Consider the following 8,563-nt stretch of genomic DNA (forward strand, 5'->3'; position numbering starts at 1 on the left):
GCCATTATTATATAAGATGAACAATAAAAATCCATAAATTAACCAAAATATCCTAAATACATTTTAGGATCAGAAACTTTAACATGCATACTTTATTTCGTGATATATCATAATAACACAAATTTATAAGTTTTATATGTTAATCGTATAACTCGGAAAAACAATAACCGATTTGCATGCAAACAACCTTGTGCTCTTGATACCGCTTGTTAGAAATCTATATCTCATTACTCAATATATTCATATATGCTTCAAAATTAATTTAGTCATAAAATTAATTACAAATCTTATGCATGCAAACTAAATAAGAAGAGATGAGAAAATCAATTTCTCACCAATTAAATTTCGGTCAAATGGGCACTAACAAGATCTCCTTCTTGTTAGTTCTTGAGCTATCCATATATAAGGATGATCCTTCAAAAATCCCAAAGTAGAGATTCTCCTCTTGATTGCACCCAAGACTATCCCTTATCCCCACTAAATAATATTAGCTAGATATTAGTTTAGTAGTTTACCTTAAAATTGATTACTAACACTCATATATTACATTAATAATTTTACTAATTTCTTTGAACAATTTGGATCAAAGTTTCTCAAGTTTTTAGAGAAAATGAAGGAGAAGAGAGAAAAAGCATGTGAATGAATTATCATCATATGAATATGTAAGAGAGGAAAATAATAACCAACAACCCCATCATCAAAGGGGAGTGTCACGGTTGGGGTAGTCCAAAATGGCATCATTTCTTTTCCTTTTGCTCTTCTCAATATTATAGGTGTGTAAGAATAGGTAGAGTAGGTTTATTAATTTATTCTTATCACATAAAATAATCACCCACTAAAGCCTACCACCCACAATATTTAGGTCCACTTCTATAAAATGGACTACCATTTTATTTTTGTCAATTTGTCATTTGTCACACAATATGTCACATGTAGTATGCTATATGTTATTAATTAATTTTAATGCATATTTATCACATAAATATCATTTTATGAATTAATTAAATTACATCCAATAATTTGACTAGTGATACTTGATCACATAAATAAAATGGGTCACTTTACCAAAAAAAAATAAAAAAAAAAATGGGTCATGTAATTATAATTCACAATATCTTGTAATTATAATTAACCATTCATTCCTATCTCTATTGTTTCTCAAACAATAAATAATTTTAGTAACAAAGCATTTTATTACTAAAATAAATCTTATTTAATCCCATTACAATAAGATATTTATTCTCTCTCACAAATCGAATTGTTCAATTTTAAGGAATTGATCAACTTGCATCGTCATACAATTAATCAACTTTGTAGATAAGGGCATCATCCTTTAGGTGTGACCTTAAGGGATCAACTGACCACCACCGTCCCACGACAGTAACGTCAAACTCTAGCAAGCCAATCGTTACCGATTAATGTTGATCAGTCGACTATATAATTGAATCATCCCTTACGTATTCTTTATATGAGATTTAATAATGATATTTAAATCATATGATCGCACTATTGTTGAGGACACATTTCCCAATAGTGCAGTTCTCCTACAACAACAGTTACCAAGCGAGTATTCAGATGGCTCTGTTTGAGGCACTTTAAGGAAGGAACTGTCGTAGTCCTTTGTGTTGGGACGATTCTAGTGAGGCTGTCGTTCTTAGTCCAGAGTTGGTTTAGGAATCAATTGAGAAAGTGAGGTAGATTTAATACTACGGTTTTATGAGTCTCTGGGTACTCTATCGAGTAGGCCTTACTCTGTCGAGTAAGGGTGTGTTGCGATTTAAAATAGTTTCTGACCTGTTGGGTACTCGATCGAGTAGCCTTGGTACTCGATCGAGTAGGCGGCACTCGATCGAGTACGTCAGTTACTTGATCGAGTAGCCGGTTTACGGGGGGATGATTCATCGGGTTTTGTTAATAATGCGAATTAATATTTAAACACTTCCGTCACTTTCATAATACACTTTTACAAACCTAATTACTTTCAAAAGAGATTGCAACCTACGTTCTTCGCACTCATCGCATTATTGACAAATCCCGGAGCATGGAAGGTCGGAATTCGTCTTTCTTTACACCTTTGTGATCCTTGTGTCGAGGGTAAGATCTACGTACTGTTTTTATGGTATTTTGTTAAAGTTAGTTAAACCCTAATTTGGGGATTTGGGGGTTTTGTTGCCTTTCTTGATTGGTAGTAATTGTATGATCGTATGTTAGGAGGAGGATTCGTAGAAAAGGCCTTTTGATAACAACTGTTGAGATCGTCTGACTGTATTGCATTCCAGGTAGGGTTTCCCTACTCAGTATTAGTCCCATAATGTGTTGGTGGTGATTTGTGTTTGTTGATTGTTATCATACGAATATTGCGACGGTTGTTGGTTTTGATTGCTGTTTAGGAGTTGTGATTGTTTGTATCTGTCTGTGTTCTTCGGGGCGCGTCCCTGGCTGAGTGGAGTCACTTGCGGGAGTGAATTCATGCCCATTATTCACCTTCTGTGGAACTCACCACAGAAGGGATGTGCACATTAATGGATTTGGGTTTATCGCTCGACGGAGATGAGCGGGGATTAGGTGGGAACGGCTGCGGTCCCCCACTGGCGGCGTGGAGTGACCTGTTGTGATGGGCACTCTGGCAGGGCTACACACTTTAGTGTGTAGTCAGTATTGTGGAGTTGGGAATGGAGTTCGGAGTATATCTGTGATGATTGAGCTGTGTTGTTTGTTGTGTTGTTGGATTATATAAATTGTGTGATTAGTACTGACCCCGTTTATTGTTTTAAGAATTGTGGTGATCCATTCGGGGATGGTGAGCAGTTGTTGAGCAGGTATGAGTAGAGATACATGGGCTAGCTGGGGTGAGTCATCACTGCAGTTAGAAGAGTCTTCCGCTGTTGTCAGACATTATGTTTAGCTTTTAGACATTTGATTTTGGAGAACATGTATTCACATTTTATCAGTTTGGTTTCCGGATTGTAATCTTTCACTTAACTTTATACTATTCAAATATTGTTTCGTTATTGTCTTATGATTATCATTGCCTCGGGCAACCGAGATGGTAACATCTTTATACCTGAGTGGTCCTGGTAAGGCACTTGGAGTATGGGGGTGTTACAGTTGATCCGCGAGAAGCTTAAGGCAGCCCAGGATTGACAGAAGACGTATGCAGACTTGCGGCGTAGGCCGATTGAGTTTGAGGTTGGTGATAAGGTTTTTCTTAAGGTTTCACCAATGAAAGGTGTCAAGAGATTTGGGATTAAGGGCAAGCTTAGTCCTAAGTACATTGGACCGTATGAGGTGCTCGAGAGAGTTGGCGAGGTAGTCTATAGGTTGGCTTTACCTCCGAATCTGTCGAAGGTTCACGATGTTTTCCATATGTTGCAGTTGCGTCATTATCGCAGTGATCCTTCTCATGTTCTACAGGCTGATGTTATCGAGGTTGAGCCTAACCTGACTTTTGAGGAACGACCTGTTCGTGTTTTGGAACGTCAGGAGAAGAGGCTAAGGAATAAGGTTGTGCCTTTGGTTCGGGTTCTTTGGAGGAGTCAGAAGTTCGCGACCAAGAGACTTGGGAAATCTAAGTGTCTATGCGAGAGAAGCATCCGCATCTATTCGAGTGAGGTAGTTCTCTTATCAAGTTTCGAGGACGAAACTTATTTTTAGGGGGTTGGATTGTAACACCCCTAATTTGCGTAATATATTTCTTTAATTTTATTTTCCCATATTTCATATTTTATTCTCCGGGAAAATATTCGTCTCTTATCTTTTGGGCTCACTGGGTTCGAAAACGGTGAAGACCCATTCTTTCTTGGGTTTCACGTGTGGTTTGGAGTATATGGGTAAGTTTTGGGCCTAAACTTGAAATAAACCCATGAGCTTCTCTATAAATAAGAAGGGAAACCAAACCCTTGGATTTCTTTTCTCTTTTTCTCACAAAACCCTAAACCTAATTTCTCTCCTCTCTTCCTCCCTTGTGCCGCGCGTTTCTTGCCTAGGGTTTCGTGTCGTCCTTTCCTTTCTTCATCGTTCTTCGTGCCTAGATCGATCCTACTTCTTGGATCCATATATCTTCTTCGTAAGTTCTATGTTTTTCGCGTAGTTTTTATAGTTTATATATATATATATATATATATATATATATATATATATATATATATATATATATATATATATATATATATATATATATATATATTAGTATATTTATTAGATTCGTTATCTTTGGCACGTGGATGATTCAATAAAGGCGTGGAGACCGTACCTGGAGGAGACGTTTATATCGTTGAAGACGATCTTTAGGATTATTTGCTTAATAAGGTAACTAGATGTTTTCCTTTAATTGTTTTTATGCCAATTGATGTAATTTACATGATTTAATAATTGGTTTGTGTAATTGGTACTTGTTTGATTGTTTATTGTCATGTTTAATTGTGTTTGTGTGTTTACGTATGCGTTCTATTGTTTAAATTGCATAACGTATCTTGCCTATGCTCCGTTTGGATGTTTGGGGCGTGCGGCTAGGGTTCCCAATGGAAACCCTAGCGGCGGCTTGGTGGTGCTTTATGTGAAGACCTAGAGTTATAGCTGAACTAGTATAACCTTGAGATTATGACTCAATGTTATAGCTGGGTTGGTACAACTCTGAGGTTGTGATAAAGTTATAGGTGAAGCCGTGTAACTTTGAGATTATAGCTCGATGTTATAGCTGGGCTACTATAACTTAAGTCACATGTCGATGTTATAGCTAATGCTGATATAACATTAGGCTACTGAAGTCAATGTTATAGCTAAAGCTAATATAACATTGGGTTACGAGGTAAGGTTATTGTTAAAGTTATAGCTGAAGTTACTATAACATTGGTTGTTTATACTTGTCTCATATGTTGTATTGTATTCAACGTGTTATGTCCTTGTGTGTATGAGTCGTTGGTTACTTTTGTTCATATGATAAGTAGGGTAGTCAGTTATACAATCCTATGAGTTGAGTCGTGTCGTTGTTCACGCATGTTGGTACAGTCAATTATACTGTGCTTTTGTTTGTTGACTAGTGGTATAGATGATGTGCGGTATCAGTTATATACCAAACGAAATGAACTAACGTCACCCATTAAGGGATTTAGTTGGTCTATGTTCGGGGGTGGCCAGAGTCGTCAGTTATACGCTCTGGGTCCCGAGTGTTGTTCGATGTATAGTTATTGTAACACCCCCTCATACCAAGATGCCTTACCAGGACCACCCTGCCATGAAAGTGTGTTACCATCTCGGTTTCCCGAGGTTAGTATATCAAAGTTACCAATTCCAAACAACCTTTATTAAAATATAAAGAGTTAGCTATTACATTATCTCAGACCAACTCGAAATAAAAGTACAAGGTCTCAAAACAAATGAAATCTAAGACATCTAAACTCGTAACAGCGGGAGCTAGACTTGAAGTGATAACTCCCCATGACTGTCCCATAGCTAACATCCGCATTACCTGTCACAATCTGCTCACCATCCCCGAATGGATCACCGCAGGTTTTACAAACAACAACACGGGGTCAGTACTACTCAATCGATATAAGACAACAAACAATACAACCAGCTGATCATCGTCCATCCCCGGTCTCCCGATTGCACACAGTAACCGACTACACACCGAAGTGTGTAGCCCCGCCAGATTACCCATCGCAACAGGTAATCCTCGCCGCCAGTGGGTGACCAGCAGCCCAACCCCACCTAGTCCAGCTCATCGACGAGCGACTAACAATCCCTGTCCCTTAATGTGCACATCCCCTCCCGTGACGGGTTCCACGGAGGGCGAACTAGGGTGTGAAGCCACTCCCGCAAGTGACTCCACCACAATCGCACAACACCACAGCATCACAGCTGTCACAACACCACTACCATCATAACACAACCACATCACCACCGTCATCACATCACCCATACTCCGATGATCAGCAGATAACAATAATTACAACACAAGCACAGTCTTAAATCAATTAACAGTAACTGAGTAGGGAAACCCTACCTTTTTGCAATCCGCTACGCTGCAATCAATCATACAAATGTACAACTAGTAACACATCATCATCTACAACAACGATAATCAACAATCAACAACATATGATGACCAAAACCCTAAACCCCTAAATTAACCAAATTAGGGTTTGATAACTTATAAGAATGACAATAGATGAACAAGTATAAGACCCTTACTACGGCGATTGACACGGGATGAGATGCTAGAACCCACAATCGACAACCTTTGACTTGGAATTGATGAAGATGATTAGAGGGTAATGAACGTAGTTTATGTTTTTGGGGAGAAATGATTTTAGAAACTGACGAACGATGATATATATATCCTCTAATCATTTTAACCAAAATCGCGGAAATAATACCCGTCAGGCCGGATACTCGGTCGAGTAAAGTGTATACTCGGCCGAGTATCCTACTCGGTCGAGTATTCACCATACTCGGCCGAGTATTCCTTGGCAGAACCCAAACAAACTACCCTCTTGACACTACTCAGTCGAGTAGGCTCTACTCGGTCGAGTACTTAGCTTATAAAAATCCGTAGTATTACAGTCTTCCCCCCTTAAAAAGAACTGCGTCCCCGAAGTTCCAACCCAACCTATAAAACATGGACACCTAACACTAACTCCACAAACCACTCTTCATTCCACAACATGGTTCACGATATCGTCTCAACTATAGCATAGGCTCCCAATACTGACTCCATAACATTACCGAATTAATAACCATAATATAAGTGTTGCCAACTCTGTCTCACTACTATAAAGCTCACTAGCACCTCAATTACCGAGACAATCCACCGGACAAGATCAACCATCAAAACGGAATGTTACATTCTACCACCCTTAAAACGAACTTCGTCCTCGAAGTGTACACACACACACATAAACATCCTCACACAATCCGTTACTCACACTTCCTAAACATCATACTACTACGAGCACTGCCATTACCTGTAATAACATCGACCATCACACAAATCCATCCTTATTCTACATCAACACTCAAACTTCCAATTGCAACCTATATGACCATCAAACTCTCTTGTCGCATCCTACTCCTCTTAAGGTAAATGTTACGTCCACGTAACTCACAAATACTAGGTCCTTTGCTATACCTCCCATAATCCTCATTACTTCCGCATGACAACTATAACCCACTATAACCTCAACACCTACAACCATTCCTATATCCATGACTCTCCTTTTTTTTTTAACAGTTCTCGTGCCTCCAATTATTCTGTACTCCCATAACATACATCATAAAATCCTCAGTATAGCAACTACTCCATATCTTCTACATTACGGCAAAAAGACATACTTCTATATACATATACACTCATCTCCACGATCCTAGCTCACAATCCACAATTGTTACACATATTCACCTTAACTTCTCAAGTTCATCTCTTTTATTACCACAAAACTCACCCTTAACTTGACATGATGCTAAGTCCCAAAACTCCGTACTCACTGTCCCAAAACTCCGTACTCACTGTCCCAAGAAAAGGTGTTAAACAACCCGTAGTTCCGCCCATACCACACATGCTCCAAAATTCTCTTACCACAACTATGTTCACCAATGCCTCATCTAAAACAAGATCAAAAGTACTCCACAACCTCTCACAACTGTGTCCTATTAATAGATTATTACTATATCATGACAACAACAGAACCATACCCAACTCTCTTTCATATCATACTCTATAAAGACCAACAGAACCATACCCATACCGACACTGGTAAGAAACATAGGGAAACAAAACAACGGTCTATATGCCCCGACCGACATTGACAGGAAATAGCAGTAAAAAAACAACAATCTATGTCACCACGAAAATACTCGTATCACCACACGGATTACCGTGCTCAGATCGCCACTTGAGGCACAACGACCATATCGATAGGCATCACAACCTTTTAAAATCTCATACCACTGACTGAGTACCACTTCCTCGACCAGAAGGCTATATCAAAACCGCTATATTAGATCACAACGCAGCATATTACACGGAATAACAGATAATAACCTTATGAATACCATCCATACTATGACTCTTGAGGCCAGAACCTCACACCATTACTTACAGATATCATACATACACATATAATTATAACTTATGACGCGTAACACACCCATATAACGACTCATAACTATCACACCATATCGTTACTCGTGAGGTCAGGACCTCACACCAAGTTTTACACACCTCATGGACCCATAATCGAATCTAGCTAGCCAATCCTGAGCATGTAAGTTACCACTTGACAATGAATATCTCTTATCCGGACTTAACTCAGGTGCCCTTCATAACATATCTTCTCTTACACACAATTATCACCCCTCCGGCAAATGTAGCCATAACATCGCACCTAACTTCCAAATAACACCTCGTATATCCACATCTTATACTTCCTCACAACCAAACATACTAACCACCTCCACAAAATCAACCTCATTAGAACAACTAACTTCCTTAAAGTAACATCATCCTTAACCACTAGACAATACTACGACACTACCATCCTTCATGCGACTACTCTCTTCCTAC

The sequence above is a fragment of the Silene latifolia genome, chromosome 10 (genome assembly GCF_048544455.1).
Source record: "Silene latifolia isolate original U9 population chromosome 10, ASM4854445v1, whole genome shotgun sequence".
Taxonomy (NCBI): Eukaryota; Viridiplantae; Streptophyta; class Magnoliopsida; order Caryophyllales; family Caryophyllaceae; genus Silene; species Silene latifolia.